This window comes from Armigeres subalbatus, chromosome 3 (assembly GCF_024139115.2).
Source record: "Armigeres subalbatus isolate Guangzhou_Male chromosome 3, GZ_Asu_2, whole genome shotgun sequence".
Taxonomy (NCBI): Eukaryota; Metazoa; Arthropoda; class Insecta; order Diptera; family Culicidae; genus Armigeres; species Armigeres subalbatus.
The window spans coordinates 278,945,652-278,971,146 of record NC_085141.1 but is presented as its reverse complement, the minus strand read 5'-3'; the positions used below and the strand labels follow the sequence as shown (position 1 = coordinate 278,971,146).

The following is a 25,495-nucleotide window of genomic DNA, read 5'->3' as shown; positions in this document are numbered from 1 at the left end:
TTATCACATCCTTGAATTCGATGTTCCGCTAAAATACATATCATGTTTAGGGTAGGTCCGTGGGTTCGAGTCCCATCGAAGGGAAAGTGGCTGCCTCCAATACATTTTTCAAATCATTATATTCCACATAATGTACATATTCACATATGAGTTTTCATAACATTGTAAAATATCATGTTTGTTTTAAGACCTATATCAAAGAAATCGAAAGATTCGCTGCAATTTTTGTTGTTTCCTCGAAATAGTGTAAAATGGATATATGCAGATTCTCAAACAAATGATTCAATATCAGTTTGCATACTTTTAATATGGATAGCTTTGAACACAGAGTCAACACAACACAAATTCTCAATGTACTCTTGGTTATTGAACGATTAATAGAAATTTTGCAGTAAATACGTAATTTAACAAAAATCAAGCTGTAAAGAGTTTTTTTTCTTTATTTTAAAGATAGAATAATAATATTTATCTTGTTCAAATATCAGATGCTAGGATTGGCTTTCAACCTCATGGAAATAATCTCGAAATCATGTCAAATCTAGATCGGCATCTATGCTCCGATGTCACAATTGCTCGAAGAACATAACAAATCGTAAAGAAGCTTTTCTCAAATTGAATATGAGATGAACTATAAAATTTGCTCGATAAACCAAGCCTCGTCACAAAATCCTAATTCAGTCAGTTTATTCATCCGTTCGTACATCTACGATCCACTCAGAGAGTGGATCAATAGAATTATACATGGTTATCACAGGCCATTCCCGCTTGAAGTGGAAAGGCTCCCATCCATGCGAAGGCAAAGTGAAATCTAATCTCTACGGCAATCGCCAGAAGTAGAAGATCCGCTTACGCTAACGTTGGGAAGGAGACAATTTTGTTGTTCTGTGTCGTACCCATAGAGCTTTATCTTCGTCCACCCGAAAGCCCAAGAGCCAACAAGAGCCAAGTTGTAGTAGATGTGGCGACAAAAATGAAAAAAAGGGAAATAAATCTTGCTTATACACTTCCATCAATATGGGAAACTTCCGGACGGATTTGCAACTTTCGCTCCGAACGTGTCGAACTGCAGCGGCCATTGTTCCCTTTTGTTGCCTGCCAGAACGGCTGTTGGCATGTAGGGTACAATCCATGCCTTGGAAGGACGCCGGTTTCCGTGCATTTGATTGGCTTGCTGATGATGCATTTTCATCCCATCACATATTTGTCGTATCTGAAACGAGAAAAGGAAAATAGGCGGATGAACTTCGTTGGCAAGATTTCAAATTTTCCCTATGCAGTCAGCTTGGTTGCATTGTTTGGGTTGAATGGCCTTGGGTTTCAGTGTTTTTCTTTGTGTGATTTATGATTTATGTACAATTTTGTTGAGCTTTCATCTGTTTACTAGCATTGCTCTGCCAGTTAGTGCAAAATTGTAAGATGGCTAATGTCACTCCAGTTAGCGTGACCAACATCTAATGCAACTGGTTGCAAAAATGTGATTTGTTTAGCATGAGCTGTACGTTTAAATAACTACGAGTGCTAAAAAATCGACTTTGGCAACACTAAGCATATGCGTTTCAGGTGGATCGAAACGAAATTCCACGAAATTTTGCGGAATTTGAGAATGGCGAAATCTAATTTCTTGATTTTGTTTCGTTTCGTAAAATTACAAAAAAAAATCGCTAGAAAAAACTAGCATTGAACGAAATTTAACGGAATTCTGCACGGGTGTTTCATCAAAAATTTTGGCTGTGCCGCTGAACAAAATCATAAAGCTGTTTTCAAAACTTAATGTCATATACATTTTTCTATTAACGCTTTCTACATAATCCCATGCTGACTCGACAAATACGTATTAAGTTTTCTTCTATTTAACGTCTTCAGTGTTTTGTAAGAAATGTCTAACAGAAAACGAAAAGTATCTTTAACTATTTTATCCTATTTTTCAAAAAGTGATTCCTAGGGCCTTTGCAAAGTCTTTTTAGAGGGCCTCTTTCTTATTAAAGGTCGATTTCTTCACTTCCGCTCAGGTCTCAAACCAGGTTAAGCGCTTAAAAGTTAAGCAGGCCCTAAGGAAAACAAAATCCAACATTTTACGTCTTCTGGCAATTTACGTCTCCTATTGGCATAACATCCCCCACTGGGACATTGCCGCCTCGCAGCTTAGTGTTCATTCTGCACCTCCACAGTTTTTAACTACAGTCGGCGGGGGTGACAATGGGTCAAATGGGGGTGAGAATGGGTCACTGTTTCAACTACTTAGAATGATTGTAGAATGGATTTAATATATGGGTCATTCCATACCAAGTGACCGAACCACTTGTAATCGACTTTCACCGATTTTAATCAAATTTCGTGGATTTGTTTATCTATCGATTATATATAGAAATCCAATTTACAATGTTATGGAAACTCATATGTGAATATGTACGTTACGTGGAAGATTTTGATTTGAAAAATGTATTGGAGGTAACCACTTTCCCTTCGATGGGACTCGAACCCATGACCCTACAGTACGCTAGACTGGTGCTTTAACCAACTAAGCTACGAAGGACCTCCGTCGGCCTTCGCAAACTATCGGCTACTGAACGAGCTCGAGATTCCCAAATTTGACGCATAGTCAAATCACTCGCATTCCATTTCTCAAGCCAATACTTCCACATGTGTATTGTACACGTCCACATTAGAGGAGCGTGAGTATTTAGAATGTCTGGCGGCTATACACATTCTTCATCAGCAACGGTACTGATCAAGTGAGGTTGTGTAAGCATTTGCCAGTCGGTCGTCAAGCTCAGACCCGACCGCATTGCGTAGGCAAGAGCACGCAACTCAGGTTCAGTCGGGTGGTTTAATCCCCGGAAATAGGCAATTAACTTTGATTGAACTAAAAATCCAAATTTATTTGATGATTGGACAACCCCTCGGAAAATGGGAGCACCCCCCGTTTTTGACGATTTGTAAAAATCATATTTTTGAACAACTCATATCTCGGACAGTTTTTGAGCTACAGTTTTTGAGCTACGATTTTAAGCAGAAGTGTTGCCAACTCTATTGTTTTTGCGTTTTAAGTATAAAATCGTATTTTTCTGCCAATCAGTATATTTTTATTTGGAAAATAACACCAGCATCGTGTTCTCCAGAAAATTTTGTATAAGAAACACTCGAAACCCCAAGGTACTATGAGCCGTTCTCGAGTTATGGAGTTCTGAATATTATATGATTCATATGGAACTTATCAATCACATAAGATTGTGTTATGCATACCGAACCTTTACCTTTTATCGAATTGCCAGGAATTCGAAGATATTGTTTTCTTCAAATAAATTGTAAAACATGTAACTTGAGCCTTTGAATAGAAAATAATGTACTTGGCACGCTACGCTAGTGACTACGCTTTGGAAGGAATAGCTTTTCTGTATTGTTGTAGAGCGTACTATTAACTATTACTCACATATATACTATATTATTTCACCTGCTATGGAAAGTTTTTTTTTTAATTTTATAAAACATTAATTTCGAAAGCTCTCGGCTCATATGCCGTTGAGCGTTACGGAGCCGAAATCTTTATACTATTTTATTCTTACAAAATAACGTTAGATTAAGTGAACCGAAAGACTCGTGTTTCAATCTGGATTAGGGAATACAGTATCACAGTAGGGAGGAAACTAATAATACTAAATTTATGACGGTAAGGAAAAATTGATGAAGTTCTTGTTTCATCACTGTTACGGGACATAGAAATGAAACAAGAATTTCATCATTGTGAAACAAACATTTTCTAAAAAAACAACAAAGGAAAGACATACGAGAGGCAATTACGACAAAAGAAACGATAAGGTTATCTAAAAAACCCTGATTAATTTACCTAGCGGTAGTGGTAGCCATTCCCGAAAGATTGCAGCTTTGAAAAGCAATCCATGCCATTGTTTATTTTTCGCCATTTGCAAAATCCAAACCAACTATTTGACGTGCCAATGAAAGAGGCCTCAAAACGATGTTTGGAAGAGTTTTTTCATCAAATTTTCACGGTAGGTAATCATTCAATGTTGAATAAGCATAATGATTATGAAAAATCGATGAAAGACCCGTTTTAATTTTTGTATTTTGATTGTTTGATATTGCTCTGCATGTTCAACTCATCGGGGCAAATAGAAATGCGTGGTGCGGGGCAAGTTGAAACAACGATTCAAAACGTCACCCTCGCAATTAAAAATAATTTTTTTTCCAGAATTCAACATGGTCCATAAATACATACATTCAAAAAACATAAATTTATAAAAACATGCAAACTTCTGAACACTTCCCCAGTTGTCTATTTCTCCAATCGAAGAGTTTTTGAGAGATATAATGGCTGGTTAATTGATGTGCATTTACGAATAAGCCACAACCGAATTAATCAACTGTGCTGTAATAATGAAGCATCCTGAATAGTAATCCGAGTGGTCACCAGTAGGGGGAAATCAATTTGATAAATTTCCAGCATAGTGTAATGTGACCAGACGTCCTGGACGTCGCGGGACGCTGTACTTTTCAACTTCATTTTCCAAAGTAATAGGTATTAATTTATACGGTCTCACAATTTTTTTAACATATTTTTTTGGCCCGAAACTATACGGAATGCACTTGAACCGTTTGTTTGAGAAACTGCATATGTAACATTTTTAGCCAAAATGAGATTGTTCAGGAAAAAAAAATTTTGTTCAGGAATGTATGCAAAATTTTCGTTTGTTTGAGAAACTACATAAGTCCACGAAGAGCAATTGTGGAGTACTGTTTATAGTTTTTGCACTGGAAGTGCCCCAGAGTGTTGAGTTTTGCCAAAAACTATTGATCTGTATCGAAGAAATCGAAAGATTCGGTGCCAATTTGTTCAAAAACAGTTTTTTGTTGTTTTCTCGAAATAGTGTAAAATGGACTTATGCAGTTTCTCAAACAAATGATTCACTTATGTTATGAAAATTTTCAAGCCAGTGACGTAATACAGATATGCGTCCCGCGTATCGCAGGACGCTTGCTGGTCACATTAGCGTAGTGCGTTCTCCAGAATTTGGTCTCTGAAAATACGCTTGTGACTTTGTTGTATACTGCCCTTATTCGCATAAAAGTCCCATGTCATTTTCGCCGACTTGAGTAATTTGCCGTTGAATTTATCAAAGTTGTTTTACATGGAGAATACAAAAAAATCTAATAAATTGAAAAAAAAAACCCAGATTAATCCACCTAGCGTTGGTGGTGCCTTTCTCGCATTTAGTTAAGATAGCAACCTTATATGGGGTTGTTATGGTCCGATGTACCATTTTCTTCATAACTTTTTAACGCAATGACCGATCGTTATAAAATTCAATAGTGATCAACAAGGCTTTGTCCCCTGTCGAATAAAACTTGTTGCGAGAAAATCGGTTAAGGATTACTATACGAAAAGTTGTCTAATGTTTTTATAGCTTTTGTGCACACACATACACACACACATACACACACACATACACACACACATACACATACACACGGACAGACAGACATGTGCTCAGCTCGTCGAGCTGAGTCGATTGGTATATAATACTATGGGTCTCAGAGGCTTCTATAAAAAGTTCGTTTTCGGAGTGAAATGAAAGCCTTTCGGTACAACTTAGTTGTACGAGAAAGGCAAAAAGGTATCTTTCTGAAAGAAAATCAAAATCGTCAAAAGCATACATGGGACTCTTATGTGAATTCTGGCAGTATTATAGTCACCTTTACAACCTCGTACTTCTTGAGTCTCACTGAGTACATACATTTTGTTATTAATACGGCAAAATTAGGTTACGTCTGAATATAACGCAGTGTTTCAACTTGCCCCGATTCGCGGGGCAAGTTGAAACGATGCATATAAAAAAATAGTTTAAATATAAAAAATATTTATAGAAAAGTTTGTTAAGGTTGCTTATTTTTTATGTATAATATTTGACCCGAACTAGCAAACACCGCAAACGGATTTAAAATATGTCGAAGGGTGATTTTTTTACAGCACTTCAAAATTCAACTTTGAAAAAACCGTTTCAACTTGCCCCGGTGTACCTTACCAATAATTCAACTGAGTGTTACTTTTAGTGCTGAGGAACAAATTGTAGTTATTCAGATTAATTTTTAATGGAAAATTCCGGAAAGAGAAATGGTTTTTCCGTCTAACCAGGACAGTGGGATCAAAGCCCACAGAAGGGGCGATTACCCTCCAATACCTTTTCCGAACTAAATCTATCACATGTTGTACATATGCATAATCGAGTTTCAGACATAGTAAGGACAGTTGATCAGATAGTGCTGGCAGAAACATTGATTTCTTGCATATGATTCCAATAATCAATCTTCAAAGCGTTGTAATATTTCCAGCAATGCTTATTCTTCAGAAAACTCTTTTAGCATCTCTCAGTATTGAGTCAGATGTTTGAATTAACGATAAAATAAAGCCGCTAGGAGCAAAAATGCAAAAAAAATACATTTTTCCATACTAATCTCCATATAAATTTCTAACGCAATGCTGTAAGTGGGGAAGCAGCCAATCGAGCTGTGTATGTGTGCTATGTATGTGTCAATGCGTATTTGTGTGTATGTTCGGAAATCAGTGAAAAAAATCTACAATGTTCACAGTGAAAAAAGGACTTTTCATTTTTAAAATCATGTATCTCAAAATCAGAACATAGTACCTCGGGGTTTTAAGCGTTCCCAATGTAAAAATGGTCAAGGAACACGCTGGTTAGGTTATTTTCTGAATAAAAATATACTCATTGGGTAAAAAATGCATTTTTCACACAAAAACTTAAAAATTGTTTATTTGGCAACAGTGTACATCAACAAATTTTTTTTTATAAATTCCTTGAAAAATCTTCTTTCGAATGGTTACCTTAGATTTATTATAGACCTCACAGTTCCAGAGATATGTACAAAACAATATGATGAGTTTCATACATTTGTCCGAAAAGGGGGATGGTCTTATTAATCGTGGGGAGGTCCAATCACCACGAAATTTTGGTTTTTGGGGTATAACTCATACATAAACAATTGGTCAAAATTTTATTCAATTATAAGAAAGTCGATTGCACGTTTGCATTTTTTCTCGGTCACTTCATATGGAATGACCCATATCTGAGGGCAAGAAGACTAAAATATAAGAGACCTTTTTGAACGATTTTGCTCTACGACCTCCAGGCTTCCAGGGAGAGCGATGACCCATTCTCACCCCCCAGAGCCATTGTCACCCCCGATGGCGGTACGAAGTTTTTAAACCAAGGTACCATTTTTGCATTCGTATATTATGAGGCTAACACGATGATACTTTTATGCCCAGGGAAATCAAGACAATTTCCAATCCGAAAATCGAACCCAGCATGGTTATGCCGTGTAGCCGCGCGTCTTACCGCTTATTCCGTTTGGTAAAAAGTGACATTCCACCGCAAATGTTACCCGAGCCAGGGAATCAATTTTTCTGAAATGCGCTCGCGAAACAAGCGACAAAAGAGAACCAACGACAAAGCTTTGTTTTTGTCGGAGATAATAATGACAAAGATCCGAATTTTTTTGTCAGCAACAAAATAGAAGACAATTTTGTTGCTAACTTTTCATCCCGTTATTTTGCATTATTTGTAGAGCAAATTTTTATGTTTTTTGCTATCGAAACTATGATATTATGCTTTTATGGAAATATTCGAGAATCGAACAATGATTACAAAATTAGTATCGTATTCTCGGAAATATCAGAGCATGCAAGGCAAATGGTTCTTGTCATATTGTGTTCGGGTTCGGATAAAGGTTTGTCGCTAGGTACGTTTCTCGCTTGTGGTTTAACTGAAAATGCCGTTTGGCCCAACATTTGTCCGAATAAGTTGTTTGACCGAAGTAGTCGCACGGATCCTATGGCTGAAAATGTCATGTGGTCATCTCACTTCTCACAATTCTTTTCCCACTCTCATTTCTTACTCTGAAAGTGAGTAGTGCAAAGTGGAAAATGAGAAAAGCGATATCAGAAACTGAGAAGTGAGAAATAAGGAGTGAGAAACCAGACAACTCACTCCTCACTTCTTACTCCTTATTTCTCATTTCTCACTTTGCATTACTCATTTCGTGCTTCTCACTTCTCAATGATCTCTTCACGCTTTTCGCATTCACTTTTATTCGGCCAAACGACATTGACGGGTGTATGATCCATTCAGCCAAATGGCCTATTTGGCCAAACGACTTTTCGATCAAATGTAACTTTCTGTTAATCACCATTTCGGCCAAATAACTTTTGCTCAGATGGATTTCGGCTTAATGGTTCGTTCCACCAAATGGCAGATCCGACCAAACAACTTTAAGCTTCGTGGCCTCCAACCAAATGGCATTTGGCCGAATGACTATCTGTCAAAGGCCTTCCACTTTGTACAATTACTTGAAATTAAACTTCAATTTTGGGAAGTGTAAACAATTAACAAACAGTAGCAAGCTTAATAATCTGGATTAAAATGTTCCGGGAACGATTCGCAGTAAATTTTTAATTAAACTAAAATAAAAGGATTTTTACAATAAAAAAAAAAGAATATTTTTACTAAGACGTACATACATATGTGTGGAATTCGCCATGAGAGTCCAGATAAAATCGAATTGAAGTAATCCAAGAATTCCAAAAGTATTTCCCATTGTAATGCAAAAGAAATTCCCGGCGGAAAAAAGTGGAGTTTTGTGTGGGTGTGAAAAAGCTCTTACATTCTAGTGTACAATGAGCTTAATACTAGCTACTCACTACTGCGTATTCTTCTCGCTCCTCGAGTACCATCGCGGTATGCTCGTCCTGGCGCCATCTGTCACTTTCGACTTCGTACAAGCGGACCGGTAAGACACGTGGCATCTGCATAGGTGGTTCCTTTTCTGCTTATTATCAGATTCTCACAAGTTTCAAAAGGGTTTCCAAGTGTAATTATAGAAGGTATTCAAAGTGGAACTGGAAAAGGCATTTTCGAAGGAATTCCAAAAGGAATTCACCGTGGTATTCCAGAAAAAATGTCGGTGGAATCCAGCATAGCATAGCATAGTTACGATGTACTTCGTATATTGGACACTAGTGATACTCATGTTTTTCTTTTGAAATCCTTATTCAGATTGCGGATGTGGTCCTTGATTTCAATCTAGGATAAAAATCACAAAAGTATGAGGATTACTACTCCTGGCCACGCCTATCTTCACCGTAACTTGGGAGGGGAAGGTAATGTTGGTGTAGTACTTTCTTAACGAGAGGCCCCCGACTCAGCGACACCCTCATAAGTACCACGGAGTTGGATATTGGGGAAGGCAAGGTTGGGTCATGATTTGCCTGTAGCTGACAATGTGACCGTGGTAGATCTTACACCGTAATACACCACCCAGCGTTATGAGGGGATAACAAATGCCGGTGGAATTCCAGAAGGAGTTGTGGAACTGAAGAAGGTACCCAGAAGAAATGCCATGTCATTTTCAGATGGAATATCGGGTGAAATTCTTGAAAGAAAAAAAAATGCCTGTGAAACACCAGGTGGGATTCCGTAACGAATTCAAGGTTTCATTCACCGGCAGTTTCCCTTAGATTAATTCCCAAACACAATAGTTCTTCAGGGCTTCATCAGAGTCCGCTTAATGGTGATCCAAGCAGATCCAAACACAGATAATTATAATTCAGTTTCTAATTCATAATCACCATATTTCAATATTTGGACATTTTTACCAGCAAAGTTGATGTGATATGCATAGGAATCCTCAATGCTTAGCTAGAGTTTATTATTCTGGGGTTGTCAGTTGAGTCGAAAAGTTTAGACCATTTCTATTGTTGGAACGTTATACTATTTTGAGAGTCAAACGTCTTTCAGAACTTTGATCATGTCCCTTTCGTTAACCGAGTTGTTCCGTATTGACATCACGGGGCTCTCGATATTGTTGAAGGATCGATCATCCCAAAAAAAACAGGACAGGAAAAAAAGTATGTGATTGGCAGTTAGGGTACAATTGCAGGTCCTGAGGTTATGAAGGTGGTTCCCACATCCATGCTTGTGTGCCGGGATAATACAATATGTTTGCAGCGATTCAGCTGAACCTCTCCTGGTTTTCACGTCAGCGATGGGCTCTTCCCGACTAAGAAATGGACTGCTTCTGTCAATCCATCCCAGAAGGAGATCTGCTTCCTCGTTACCCCGGATACCACTGGGCTCGGAAACCCGCATCAGAGTGAGGTCACCATCTCGCATGTGTGCAGCTCGATCGCTCATTGATCGCCGGCGACTGATGCTTTTTAGCCTGACATAGTCATATAAGGCACCGCATGTGAATCATGATGGACGAATTTGGTGAGATTGTTTCATTATGGTTTTACTAGAATTACGGCAGACGGCAATTGCGTCCGTGGTTTAACTTCCACCATAGGCACTGAAACCAATGAAAGCAACGTGCATTTACTGTACCTCAGATCAGAACGTTTCTTCTGAGCCTCCATATGGATACGTATGAGCTATAGCCAAACAAAGTGTCTATTTTATTGGTTTTTGAGCCTAGGGTGGATATTAGAGGGTAGACGAGGGTACTTGTCGTAACTCTACTATTTGATTTCAATGAATAATATGGTAGTAGTTAGAATTTATAAACTAAATACGCGCTGGAATAAAGAAATCGGAAGTTTGTTTATGGATCCATTATCCAATTGATAATGGTAGCATAAACAGGCGAAGCTTATTGTAAGTAAAAGTGACCTTGGACTGGTAATAAAATACCAGGCAGTCTGAAATGGGTCACTGGAGCTGGAATAGAGCTAGAACTTTTTTATTCCCGGATTAAATGTAAAATCGTATAATACAGCCAGCTTCCTTCCATTACATCACTGCCATACTGTGGGGGTTAGATTGGACACACTCACTGGCAGTCATTTTTGACTCGGTTGAAATGTTCTCTAAGCGGTCAACTGTTACACTTAGCAGTCGGATGGTGTTTTTGGTAGCATAAGCGATTCCTTCCAGAGGAATGGACTGACGTGGAAGCATGTTCAGGGTACCTGCCGGAGATAATCATCAACGTATCATCAGTATTTAATAATAAAAATCCCCTTTGGTAGTCTTCCAAACACGTCCTTCATAGCGAACAAAAAAAGCGGAATGGAGACATTCACTGCTTTTTAATTATCTTATCCGCTAGCTGACAGATTCGTCTACATTGGACAATCAATATCGTCCGGCTCTGTGGACTCTACTTTTCCCTATTTTCAAGGCGAAAACGAGTTTGGTTAATGTGATTGTAGTAATGTAAGACTAATTTTCCCAGAAGAAGGCTGCCAAATACAGCCGAAACGTTGGGTAGTTAAAACATCATTGTGTGAACAATTTAGACTGTAAAGCCGAATACCATTACATAAATTCATCAGTCGAGAAGCCATAGAGTTAACGACATAACCGATGCCTCGATATCGGCACATAACAGTAACAGCCGGTTCACGATGGGCATCGAGGCCACGGGTGCGGGGATGGCTGACTCCATGGGCCCCCTGTGGGTGAACCATCGTTCAACACTATAAAGCTGGACATGAAAACTGCATTGCGAGACCACCCCAGACATGGTGACAGCCGTTATTGGCCTCGAGGATAATCGCCAGCCAGAATTTCAGCAGTTCCACAGTTATTAACTGATACTTTAATGCCAGGGAAGACGAGAAAATTTCTAACCCGCAAATTTCCTAGTCCGGACCGGGAATCGAACCTACCCACTTTCAGCACGCTCTTGTTTTGTAGCCACGCATCACACTTCAATGCTAAAATCTTATGTCCTATATATTGTTAAAAAGCTTTCATATGCCCACCAATTGCATTATCAGGTATCTTGTCAGGTATCAAGTGCATAGATACACTATGCCCAGAGAGACGAGAATGTTTCTTGCCCAAAAAAACATCCTAGGCCAGAACAGAAAATCGAGCTTGCCATATCCGGATTGGCAATCCCTCGCCTTTGCTCACAAGGCTAATCCATGCAATTATGAAGACTTAAAAGTTGATCTTAAAACTAAAACAGTGAGATTCCTGTATCTTGTTTAGGTTATTTTCAACATGAATTTTGACAGTTGGTAACATATAGATCCAAGTCTATTCTTGGTAATTAGTACTGGAGTTCATGACTTGGGCGAACCACCGTTGATTGCCAAAAATACGGTTGATCGTAATCACGCCTTGATGCCATCAATGGTACCCACGACTAAAAGTCATCAATAGGTTAACGACGTCGTCATTAATAATGGCACCTAGGGATCTCTTCCCCCCATTCGCTGATGGCTGTTTTTGTCATCGTCGTCGATGCCGTCGTCTTCATAAAGGCTTACATATAATAAAGACATCCTGTAGGCCCCAGAAGAAGAAAAAAATATCGTTAATGCCAATTCACTTTCTTGGTGTATTTTTTTTTCTGCGCTGAGGCAAAACAGCCACGTGTATCTATATCGCGTTGGGAATTGGTGTGACGCAACATTGTCGCGATAGTAGGAGTAAACTCGGAATCGAAGTCCCCAGATTGTGCGGATTGGACATAAATGAGCGAAGATAGTAAACGTTTTTATGAGCCTAATAGTATCGGAAGAACCGTTGACGTCAGTCAAATAAAGATAATGGGTTCGCGTGTCGTTGATTGTTGATTTTTCGGATTAATTCAGAATTTTACAATGGAGAAGAAATTCGCGGATGTTGGATATTGTGGAAAAGCATATGGTCGAACAGCTTTGACAAGGCATGACATCTTGGAATACAAAAAAAGGAGGTGATTGTTGGAACTTTGAGCTGCTGTGAATCTTCTTCTATCTATCTATTCTGTCTATCTATTCTATCTATCTATTATATGTATTATTATCAGCGATTCCACGGGAAAAGAATAGAGTTGAAAAAAAAGTTGTCCAATTTTGCTCAAAATCGCTTGGTATGTTCTTCATCGAAAATAATTAGACCCGTATTTTTTTATTTTTTTATTAGGGTGACCATGTTCGATATAGGGTTACCAGAAAAATCGCTATTTTTCGAAATTTTTTATTTAAAAAAAATCATAACTTTTGAACCACTGGATCGATTTGCAATATTTTTTTATGGATAGAAAGCTTATTACTTCTAGTTCTTACTAAAATTTTTGGTTTGGTGTATTGGTGTACTCAAATTTGCTAAAATGGTCAAAATATTCGTTTTTTAAGATTTTTTAAATGTTGGACCACAACGACTATATATTTTTATATTTTTTTATGAAAATTCAAATATTTATACACAACATATCAAAAAATTAGAAATGTTCATTGAGCCGTTTTTGAGTTACATTTTTTTGAAAATTTCAAGTTTTCTGCCCATACACACATGGAATGAACGTTATTCTCCACTATTTCAAATAGCTCATCAATCAAATCAAAAGATAATCATCATTAAATCAAAAGTATGAAAATGTTATTCAAGAGTGTTTGTTTGGTCTCGAAGAAGAAGAATTTACGAATCGCAATAGTTGAAAATAATTCTATCGGAATAGTCAGGTGTTGTTATTGATGACTTCATTCTCCAAAATCGGCAAAGCAATATGTCGTTTTTCAAAAAGGTTGGTTTTCAGCGATCCATACAATAGGTTACCTGCTTTGTTTATATGTTTTCAATATTTTTGATGCAGGTAATTCATTGTATTTTCTTTTTTGATTATGATTCATCTGTCTCCTTTTCCTTGTTCACTCTACCTAAATGATACCCAAATGGACTATTTAAAGTGGTCTATAAGATAAAGTATATGTCAGTCAAGAAAATCAGTGAAATTGTCCAGTTGCCTTACTGAAGAAACGTTTAATACAATGAAGCACGAATGCTCAAATTGTCATGTTTGGAGTAATTGTTACAGGAAACTTACTCCTAAACTGTATGATTATGCAGCGGAAAGGAGAATAATAAAAAAGGAGAATAATAAAAAGTGCATGTACAGCGCAGGTTACTTTTATGTAACCTTCGTGAAATTTATTCAATTTTCAAAGAGCAATATTTTACTTTTCAAATTGGATTTTCAATGTTTTCCAACAGCCGCCCAAAAAATTGTATTCTAGCTGGTTCAAGTGGAACGCATACTGTCTGCGTATGCATTTATCATCAGAATGTTAAATTAATGTTTAAAACCCTTAAGGACAAGAAACTTATTCATAACCATTTAAAAACGTATCATGACTTGTTTTTTAAAATACTTTGTGAAAATCCTACAGAGAAATGTTGGTTGAAAACCTGTGATCATTGCCCGGTACGCAGACACTGGAGAATGACCTGATGATTTTTTTTTTGAAAATAGCGATTCCTTAGAATTTAAACAATGGAAGCAAACAGATCGTTGTCATTTAAATTCAATGCGAATGGATGCAAAAGAGTATGTGGAAACATTTTTAGAAAAATTAAGCGAATTATCTCCGCATAATTTTATTGCAGAGCAACAAGGAAACTACTTAAAACAAATTAAAATTAATTTGGAAGCAACTGATTGCATTATAATTGCTGACTTCTCTGAAAATTATTTTTTTGTTATTCAGGACGCTATACAAGGTTTTCATTGGGCAAACGCTCAATGCACAATCAATCCTTTTGCCATATATTATAAGGATGAAACACAAAATTTAAAGTTTGCAAGCTTCATAGCAATCGCAGAATTTACTAAACATAACCATGTTGCCGTTCGGCTGTTTATAACAAATTGTGTGAATTTCATTAAAAAAAGCTACCTTACCTGAAAAATATCCATTTTTTTTCTGATGGATCAGGCAGTCAATACAAAAATAAGATGACTGCCTTCTATTTGTGCCACATGTACAAAGACTTCGGTCTTAATGCAGAGTGGAACTTTTTTGCCACTTGCCATGGAAAAGGGCCTTGTGACGCTTTAGGAGGTGTTCTGAAGCGAAACGCTTCAAAAGCAAGTTTACAAGGCCATCATATTACAACTGCATACGAACTTTACTCTTGGGCTGTTTCTAAAGTAGATTCCAAAATGTATTACGAGTTTTTCTCGGAAAAAGATTACAATGCAATGGAAAAGAAAATAAAGAACCGTTATACTCGTGTAAAACAAATCTCTGAGACACAATCGTTTCATTACTTTAAGCCACAAAATGAAAATTACATTATCGTGAAACGGTTTTCGTTTTCAGATGAAGAAAAGTGTGTTAAATTGTAAGAATTTTGCTATGTAATATTTTTTTTGATGAATTATGAAAAATAAAAATAATCAAATTAAATGCTAAGTTTTAATTGAAAGTAATCAGAGAAAACCATTGCTTGTAGTCTAAAGCTTTGAGATTTGAGCTACCATTCCTCAATATAGCAGAGCCAAGATTCTCTCAGACAGCGCTGTTTGCCAAATTTTTAATATTACCAATGGAAAGCATTCATTACACAAAGAATTTCAACGTAGATTTCATTGGTCGGACTTCATTGGACTTAAAAATTGATTTTTTAACTTCACTAAATATAAAAAAAAACTCTACACGCTAAAAAAAAATATATTCTAGTTTCAGTTCGTTTCACTCAAAATGACCCTTTTGTGGAATAATTCAAAATAGTTAAGTTTACTCAGTCGTGGTTTACGCTACCACTCAAATTCGGCATGAGTGCCTCTGCAACCCTTATGAGCACTCATGCTGAATTAGGACGCTAACGGACCATTGTGGTTCCAATTAAAGCGTAAACCATGGTTGAGTAAACCCTAGCAATGTTGGTCTCTGCTTTTAAACAATTTGAGGGTGATTTATAGTTCTTACATTTAATGGGGTCAGAATTGGACAAGCCTCCCCTACTTTTGATAGGTACATAACTTCACAAATAAAACTAGATTTGTAAACATGGTTATCATGAGTTTATTAGGAATAAGTTTGATAACTTCAACAGAATGATTCCCGCAGTTATTTTGAAGTGATGGAAAATTATGCTCAATCCATGTGTGCATGTTCAGAAAACTTGAAATTTTCAAAAAAATGTAACACAAAAACGGCTTGATGAACATTTCTAATTTTTTGATATGTTATCAAAAAATGTTTGAATTTTCATAAAAAAAATATAAAAATATATAGTCGTTGTGGTCCAACATTTCAAAAATCATAAAAAACGAATATTTTGGCCATTTTAGCAAATTTGAGTACACCAATACACCAAACCAATATTCTTAGTAAAGACTAGAAGTAATAAGCTTTCTATCCATAAAAAAACATTGCAAATCGATACAGTGGTTCAAAAGTTATGATTTTTTTAAAATAAAAAATTTTGAAAAATAGCGATTTTTCTGGTAATAGGGTTATCGAACATGGTCACCCTAATAAAAAAAATAAAACAATACGGGTCTAATTATTTTCGATGAAGAACATACCAAGCGATTTTGTGCAAAATTGGACAACTTTTTTTTCAACTCTATTCTTTTTCAGTGGAATCGCTGAACGTTTATTCCATGTGTGTATGGGCAGAAAACTTAAAATTTTCAAAAAAATGTAACTCAAAAACGGCTCGATGAACATTTCTAATTTTTTGATATGTTATGTAAAAATATTTGAATTTTCATAAAAAAATATAAAAATATATAGTCGTTGTGGTCCAACATTTAAAAAATCTTAAAAAACGAATATTTTGACCATTTTAGCAAATTTGAGTACACCAATACACCAAACCAAAAATTTTAGTAAGAACTAGAAGTAATAAGCTTTCTATCCATAAAAAAATATTGCAAATCGATCCAGTGGTTCAAAAGTTATGAATTTTTAAAAATAAAAAATTTCGAGAAATAGCGATTTTTCTGGTAACCCTATATCGAACATGGTCACCCTAATAAAAAAATAAAAAAATACGGGTCTAATTATTTTCGATGAAGAACATACCAAGCGATTTTGAGCAAAATTGGACTTTTTTTTTCAACTCTATTCTTTTCCCGTGGAATCGCTGTATTATTATATTATTTTTTTAATATGTTTAAAACAAAGTTGACATTTGTACGACCACGCATCACTCAAGTAAAGACAGCAAAATTTTTGCAAAAATTTTTAAGAGGAAAAATGTTAGGATGAAATTGGAATGCTTTGAAAATCAAAGCTTAATCCTTTCGATGAAACTGTTTTTCGTACATGATCGTTGCATGATATTTCAAAATTTTAATCATCTATATATTTAAAACAAAGTTGTAAAATAAAATGAGAGATCATTCTGAAGAACCGATTTGTTTTCTAGATAAATTGATCAATTCTTGGCGAGACAAAGTTTGCCGGGTCAGCTTTTAGCATTAGCAGTCTTTGAGTTTCCAGGATTCACAATTTTTCTTGCAATGCGTAATAGTTTGACAGAAATGTCTTTTCGTCATAGTTTGGCCGAACAAATGATATGGACGAAAAATTCTTGCATAACCAAATAGGTCATTATTAGGTGAAAACAACCATCTGGCCGAAATGGGTCGTTTGGCAGAAAGGGCAATTAGGCCGAAAGCCGCAAATTTTCTCTCAGTGTTCAGTGTACATGTAACGATTTTCGCACGTCACGTCATTGCCATAAAAATAACTGATAATCGAGATCTCAGTGGATTGCCTTATTTGAATTCTAAAGTAGTTCCCTAAAGTTGTATTGTTAAATCTATGGATTATTGTCCGAATTTATTGAATTTTTTGAATATAGAATATAAAGTTTATGTAGTTGATATATCTAGCTTAAACTTGAACATACTTCATTTGAATATATGAACGTAATTGTAGAATTAAAATGGAAGATCGACACAGTTAATTATGGATCTAAATATTATCAATTCAGTGCAAATCCGAATTATAGCCGCTAATGAAGTTGGATTTTTCTCATAATTCATACGTTAAACCTAACTTCAGAAGTGGTGCGCTGTTTTCATTTGGTGATGTGCTATACAGCGCACCACTTCCAAAATTAGGTTTAACGTATGGATTGTGAGAAAAATCCAATTTTGATAGCGGCTATAATTCGGTTTTCTACTGAATTTATAATATAATTATTCATGCGATTGTATTTTCCTCTTCTATTCTGTTTGTATCGAACTAACGATACAAACGGAATAGAAGTGGCCCCAAAAAGTACTGCACGATAGTTCCTGGTATCCGAATAAATTCAAATTCCGCAGCCCCTACCGAAATATAAACGGGACTTAATTAACTCCTTGATAAAGGTACAATATATGTAACCGAAACGTCGGATAAAAACGTAAAATCCGTTTTTGAGCATAAGAAGACTGAAAGCCATAACCTGAAATATAATTTTGTTCGATAATTTGAATTCTTGGGCTGCTAGTGACCTTGATAAAATTACTGTTAGATTTTTACAAAAATGCAAAGGCTAAAGCTAAATATTGGGACGCACTGTTTATTTTCCTGTAGCGCTTCTAGTGGTCGGAACTGAAATGTTTTGACAGCAGTTTGTTGTGAAATGTCTTCTCTTTTAGAACTGAAAATTTCGTCGCGATTTATTTTGTTTAAAGGAAGTTATACGCAGTGGAAGCCGTAAACTGGACGAGGTGATGTCCCGAGCAAATTTTGGCCGATAAATTCGCAAGAAATCTAATGATCTGGCAAGGTATTTGCTGCTGCGGACAAAAATCCCAGGTTTTCGTGACAAACAAGACTATGAATTCCCAAGCAGAAGTGTCTAAAAAAGCATATTCTTCCGTACATTAAAGCTCACAATGGACCTGAAAAGTTTTGGCATGATTTGGCAAGCTGTCATTACAGTAGAGAAGTGTCGCAGTGGTATCGAGATAACGGGGTTGATTTATTCGAAAAGGACGTCAATACACCCAACTGCCCTTTCTCCCAATTAAGAAATGTTGGGCAATTGTTAAGTAGAAGCTAAAGGAGAGAGGAAAGGTGACTAAGGATGCGACAGAGATGAAGTGATGGTGGAACAAAATGGCGGCTAAGGTAATCCAACAGAGTGTCCAAAATATGATGAGTGGTGTTCGAAGAAAAGTTCAAAATTTCATAAAAACGAATTTCGAATAATTTTTTCGCTATTTTTCCTTTGAAGATCTATAAATAACCTTTAGTTTTGGTACATAACATTTTTATTTAAATAATATGGCTCCGAAATAAACCAGTTTTTTGCGTCCCAATATTAAATGACTCAAGCTTTATACAACTTTGAAGATAACAGAGTTTAGCTTGCTTAGCTGAGCTTAGCTTGATTGACTGTACCCATAGTAGTTGCTAGTCGTGATTGGCCGAGAAACAACAAACAATGCACAGCTCACCAATTGAATAGTTTTCCCGGGATTAGAAAGCTATTCTCACTGTACATGCATCGGAGTATCTTTAATTCATGACCAATAACGATGCCGGCCACGTCCTCACAGTCAATTAGGATAAGGGGAGGAAATTTAGTTCGACACTAATTGCTACAAGAGACCGAGGAATTCTCTGCATCTCCATGAGCGCACTGGAAATGAATAGTATGTTAGTTGGGAAATAAATATATTGAAAATCGCCTTGGTAAGCGACTAATTATTTCTTTTGAACGACGTCATATTCATGATGATACAAAAACGGAAAAACAACACGCGTCTTACGTATTTTCCCGATGACTGATTCGATATCTTAACTACATCGCGACGACTAAAACACACACTGCACAACGCTTGCTCGATGGCTACTCTGAAAAAACACGCACTGAACTGATTAACTTTATTACCGACCGCGCAATGCAGAACACAATATTTCGGCAGATCGCGCGATCGTTCTGCTGTCCGAAACTAGGGAAAACACGCACTGAACTCTATAACTTGAAATATTTTGGCTTTTTCAGTCTGATATATTCAAACGGGTTTATATTTGCATTGCCCGACGTTTCGGCTTGTTTATTGGGTCTTTTTCAAGGGAAAACTAAAACAGAGTGAACAATTAGGAGCACGTAACATAACAAAACTTATCGGTTTAACATACGCTGTCTTTTACAATGTTATGAAAACTCATATGTGAATATGTACGTTATGTGGAAGATATTGATTTGGAAAATGTATTGGAGGTAACCACTTTCCCTTCGATGGGACTCGAACCCATGACCCTACAGTACGCTAGACTGGTGCTTTAACCAACTAAGCTACGAAGGACCTCCGTCGGCCTTCGCAACCTAGCGGCTACTGAACGAGCTCGAGATTCCCAAATTGGACGCATAGTCAAATCACTCGCAATGCATTTCTCAAGCCAATACTTCCACATGTGTATTGTACACGTCCACATTAGAGGAGCGTGAGTATTTAGAATGTCTGGCGGCTATACACATTCTTCATCAGCAACGGTACTGATCAAGTGAGGTTGTGTAAGCTATTTGCCAGTCGGTCGTCAAGCTCAGACCCGACCGCATTGCGTAGGCAAGAGCACGCAACTCAAGTTCAGTTCAATCAAAGGTAATTGCCTATTTCCGGGGATTAAACCACCCGACTTGGACGTTAATTTACAATGTTATGAAAACTCATATGTGAATATGTACGTTATGTGGAAGATATTGATTTGGAAAATGTATTGGAGGTAACCACGGTCGGGTCTGAGCTTGACGACCGACTGGCAAATAGCTTACACAACCTCACTTGATCAGTACCGTTGCTGATGAAGAATGTGTATAGCCGCCAGACATTCTAAATACTCACGCTCCTCTAATGTGGACGTGTACAATACACATGTGGAAGTATTGGCTTGAGAAATGCATTGCGAGTGATTTGACTATGCGTCCAATTTGGGAATCTCGAGCTCGTTCAGTAGCCGCTAGGTTGCGAAGGCCGACGGAGGTCCTTCGTAGCTTAGTTGGTTAAAGCACCAGTCTAGCGTACTGTAGGGTCATGGGTTCGAGTCCCATCGAAGGGAAAGTGGTTACCTCCAATACATTTTCCAAATCAATATCTTCCACATAACGTACATATTCACATATGAGTTTTCATAACATTGTAAATTAACGTCCAAGTCGGGTGGTTTAATCCCCGGAAATAGGCAATTACCTTTGATTGATACGCTATCTGCCGTTCTTCGTACACTTAACAACTATAAACATATATGCTAGGATTGGAGCTTCTGGTATTTGAACCTGCACAACGAACATACCAAATTATACACCAGAAACATAAACATTTGAGACTTACACATAATTTGACTGTCATTAACATAATTTTTACATTAGATGAGACACTGTTTAATATCAATACACTGTACACTTAATGACTCGACAAACGGATAATTTGAAAAATAGTGGTGAGTAACAATGGTGGCTTGGCTTTATCGACTCATTTGTGTCGTTGTTTGTAATATTGTGTTCTGTTTTACTGCGAGAGAGTTGAGTTTTAACAGTGTGTAGAATACCAGCATACGTTGCGTTTAACCCATCTACATCTGTTCTGTAGTTAACCGTATTGTTGGTATTGGTGATGTGGCACATTTCTAATATAGGTAAGGTGGATGCTTTGAATGAGCTGTCTAATATTTGTGTACTATCAAGATCAAAAATATGTTTGTGCTCGATCATATGTTGTACCAATGCTGCAGTGGCTTGTGGGATATTATTTGGAGGTGCATTTTGTTGGATTTGTATTGTTTTGTTTACATATGTTTGATTTATGGCCACTTAATCTCTTTTTAAGATGATTGGTGGTCATGCCTATGTATACATTATTGCAGTCAGAACATGGTATACTGTAAATAATGTTATGTTGTTCTCAAATTGGTACAGGGTCCTTAACTTTGCCTAGAATATTTTTAGTTGTTCTTACTGTTTTTGTAGCTAGTCTAACTGAAGGGTAATCGGTTTTTAAAATTTTGGAAATTGCGTGGCTCAAGATGGGAATGTTTGCAATGATCTGTAGATGAAATCATTCTTCTGTTGTGGTTCAGGGTTATCGGGTGATATTTGATTCGGCGATGATTGCGTGGAAATGAACTCTATAACTTTGAAGATAACAAGGTTTGTGAATAAAATTATTGGAATTTATGTTTTTGATGAAGTATTAAAACAGTTATCCCACTATATTAAGGAGGGAATGAATTAGACACAGAAAATTATCGTCCAATTTTGGTGTTACCTCTCTTTCTAAAGATGCCGAAAAAGTTTTGACACAGCAACTATAAGATTACGGTTTTTGAACACAGAATAATACATCAAAATCAATTTGGATTTATACCTAAATCAAATACTGAATCAGCAGTTTTTAAACTTATTATCTTTGTTGTCAAAGGATTAGACAACGGTCGATATGTATCATGCATATTAAGTGATCTTTATAAGGCCTTCGACTGCATTTCTCATACCATTTTAATTGCAAAACTCTAATACTACGGATTGAACGTTGCAGATATGGGAGCCATTTCTTCATATCTTTCAAAAAGTCAACGGAACACTAAGTGATCCTAAGATGATTTTTTCTGGTATACCTCAAGGTTGCATTATGATACCACTTTTGCTTAATTTATTTATCAATGATTTATAATAATTGCCTTTGAAAGGTATTTTACAATGCTATGCGGATGATGCGGTTAACAAATATGAAGCAAAAAGCTTAGATTTACTAAAGAAAATTATGCAACATGATGGGGACGGGTCGTTTGGCCGAAACCCATTGGGCCGAAACCCATTCGGCCGAAAGCCACTTGACCGAACAAACCATTAGACCGAAAGCCATCTGGCCCCGGAACTCATTTGGCCGAACGGGTCATATGGCCGAAAGGGTCGTTTGGCCGAAAGGGTCATTAGTCCGAAAGTGTAATTTGGTCGAAGGAGTCGTTTGGCCTAAAGGGTCATTTGGCCGAGAGGGTCATTTGACCGAAAGAATCGTTTTGCCAAAAGGGTCATTTGCCAGAAAGGGTCATTTGGCCGAATAGGTCATTTGGTCGAATGGGTCATTTGAAAAGTGAGAAATTAGGAGTGAGAATAGAAACGTCTCACTACTCACTTGGAGCTTCTCACTTTTTACAGTGCGAAGAGAAAAATGAAGAGTGAGAAGTGAGACATCTTTCTTCTCACTCTCAATTTCTCACTTTTCAAATGACCTATTCGGCCAAATGACCCTCTCGACCAAATGACCCTTTCGGCCAAACGACCCTTTCGGCCAAACGACCTTTTCGGTCAAATGACCCTTACGGCTAAATGAACCTCTCGGTCAAACGACCCTTTCGGCCAAATGACCCTTTCGGCCAAATAACTCTTTCGGCCAAATGATCCTTTCGGCCAAATGACCTTTTCAGCCTAATAAACCTTTCGGCCAAAAGACTTTTGGTCTATTCGGCACCACTTATGCTTTTCGAAATACATTTCATACAAAACTTATACGCCTTAAAGCACTTCCAAGAAGTCTTACAAATCAAAGGAGTTCAAAAATGTACAAAACTGATAATAAATAGTTGTACCCAGTAAACCACATACCGTATAACAAACAGCAAATAAAGTCGCATTTGCGTCCATCAAAAATCTGAATCGCATTGTATATCAAACTTTGTCAGATTATTGTCAAAGGATGTTGTATTGAATGCATCGTATACGATAATTTTTACCGTAGTGAAAAGCAATCGTAATTGTATGAATAAAAATTCGTAATGACTTATACTCCTCCAGTATCCTATATGAGTGCGAATGAATGCCTATGTGAATCGTAATAAAATCGAAACCATTTCAGTCCAAACGGCTTGTTGAAGTTTCAAGCAGTTGTAAGGCCTGCGGCCTCTTCCGGGTTCTCTACTAAATATTATCTTCGCTTGACGTTCTTCCGGCATACGAACAACGTGACCAGTCCACCGTAGTCTGCCGTGTTGTATAAGCTTAATAATATCCAGCCCTTTATACACCTGGTACAATTCGTGATTCATGCGACGCCGCCAGATACCGTTCTCCTGTTTACCGCCGAGTATTGTCCGCAGCACCTTACGCTCAAACACTCCGAGAGCTCTCCGATCAGCCTCCTTTAACGTCCATGTCTCATGGCCGTATAAAGCCACCGGAAGAATCAGAGTAGTATACAGCGCGAGTTTTGTTTTCGTTTGCAGACTACGAGACTTAAGCTGGTTACGAAGTCCGTAATAAGCCCTATTTGCAGCTGCAATACGCCTTTTCACCTCGCGGGTAACATCATTATCGCACGTCACTAATGTTCCAAGATACACAAATTCTTCCATCACTTCAAATTTTTCACCATCCAGCAACATTTCGCTACCGCCACCAATAATGAACCCACGTTGATTGCCAGCGACCATGTACTTCGTTTTGCTGGTATTGGTCGTGAGTACAATCCTCGCTGTCTCCCTCTTAAAAGGCACAAAAGCCTCTTACACGGCACGGCGTTCAATTCCGATAATATCGATATCGTCCGCAAATCCCAGGAGCATATGCGATTTTGTGATAATGGTACCGCTTCTTTGCACATCATCTCTCCTAATCGCTCCCTCGAGCGCTATATTGAACAGTAGATTTGAGAGTGCATCACCCTGCTTTAATCCATCTAAGGTAACAAATAACGTCGATATTTCATCCGCAACCCTTACACTTGATTTCGATCCGTCCAACGTTATACGAATCAGCCGTATCAGTTTCGCCGGAAAACCATGTTCAAGCATAATTTGCCATAATTCATTCCGTTTCACTGAATCGTACGCCGCCTTGAAATCAATAAACAGATGATGTGTCTGCAGATTGTACTCCCGGAATTTATCAAGGATTTGTCTCAGGGTAAACATTTGATCCGTCGTTGATCGGCCCTCACGAAAACCTGCTTGGTATTCACCGACGAAGGACTCTTCAAGCGGTCTCAATCTGTTGAACAGAATACGGGACATAATTTTGTACGCCGAATTAAGGAGGGTTATTTCTCGGTAATTGGCGCACTCCAGTCTGTGCCCTTTCTTAAATAGAGGGCAAATGAGGCCGTCCAACCAGCTAGCAGGCATTTCCTCGTCTTCTCGACATAATATGGTGCAGAACTTCATAAGGCTGCTCACTGCCGTGTTTGAGAAGTTCAGCCGGGAGCTGGTCCTTCCCCGCAGCCTTATTGCTTTTCAGCTCTTTAACAGCTTATTTAACCTCATCTAGTGTAGGTGACTCCACAGCTTGTCCATCGTCGCTAATATTTATTCTGTTCACCGATGCACCGTTACTTCCTCCATTCAACAAAGTCTCGAAGTGTTGCTTCCACCTGGCAGCCACTTCAGTTTTATCTGTCAGCAAATTCCCTTGTTGGTCGTTGCACATGACGGGAGATGGCGCTGTCTTTCTCCGCACGCCATTGACAGACTCATAAAACCTCCGCATATCGTTTTGCTCCATTTTTTCCTGCGCCTCACTAATAATTTGTTTTTCGTACTCTCTTTTCTTCCTGCGGTGGGTTCGTTTTTCGGCTGCTCTTGCTTCCTTGTACCGATCTTTATTCGACCCGGTACCCAACACCAACATCCGGCTTCTGGCAACGTTCTTCTCGTCTGTCTTTCTCTGACACTCCAAATCGAACCAACCCGTCCTGGGTCGCCTCTGAGTCAATGTTCGGACCTCTGAATGTCCGCACAACGATA

At 37.6% G+C, this 25,495-nt stretch overlaps 1 long non-coding RNA gene across 1 annotated transcript in view; it reads right to left on the bottom strand.

The window, feature by feature from the left end:
* Positions 1-702: 702 nt before the first annotated feature.
* Positions 703-25,495, bottom strand: part of LOC134219993 (uncharacterized) — a 260,965-nt gene continuing 236,172 nt past the window's right edge. The window contains exon 3 of the long non-coding RNA XR_009981735.1: positions 703-1,210. This is a non-coding gene — a long non-coding RNA (uncharacterized LOC134219993). The remainder of the gene's footprint in view (positions 1,211-25,495) is intronic.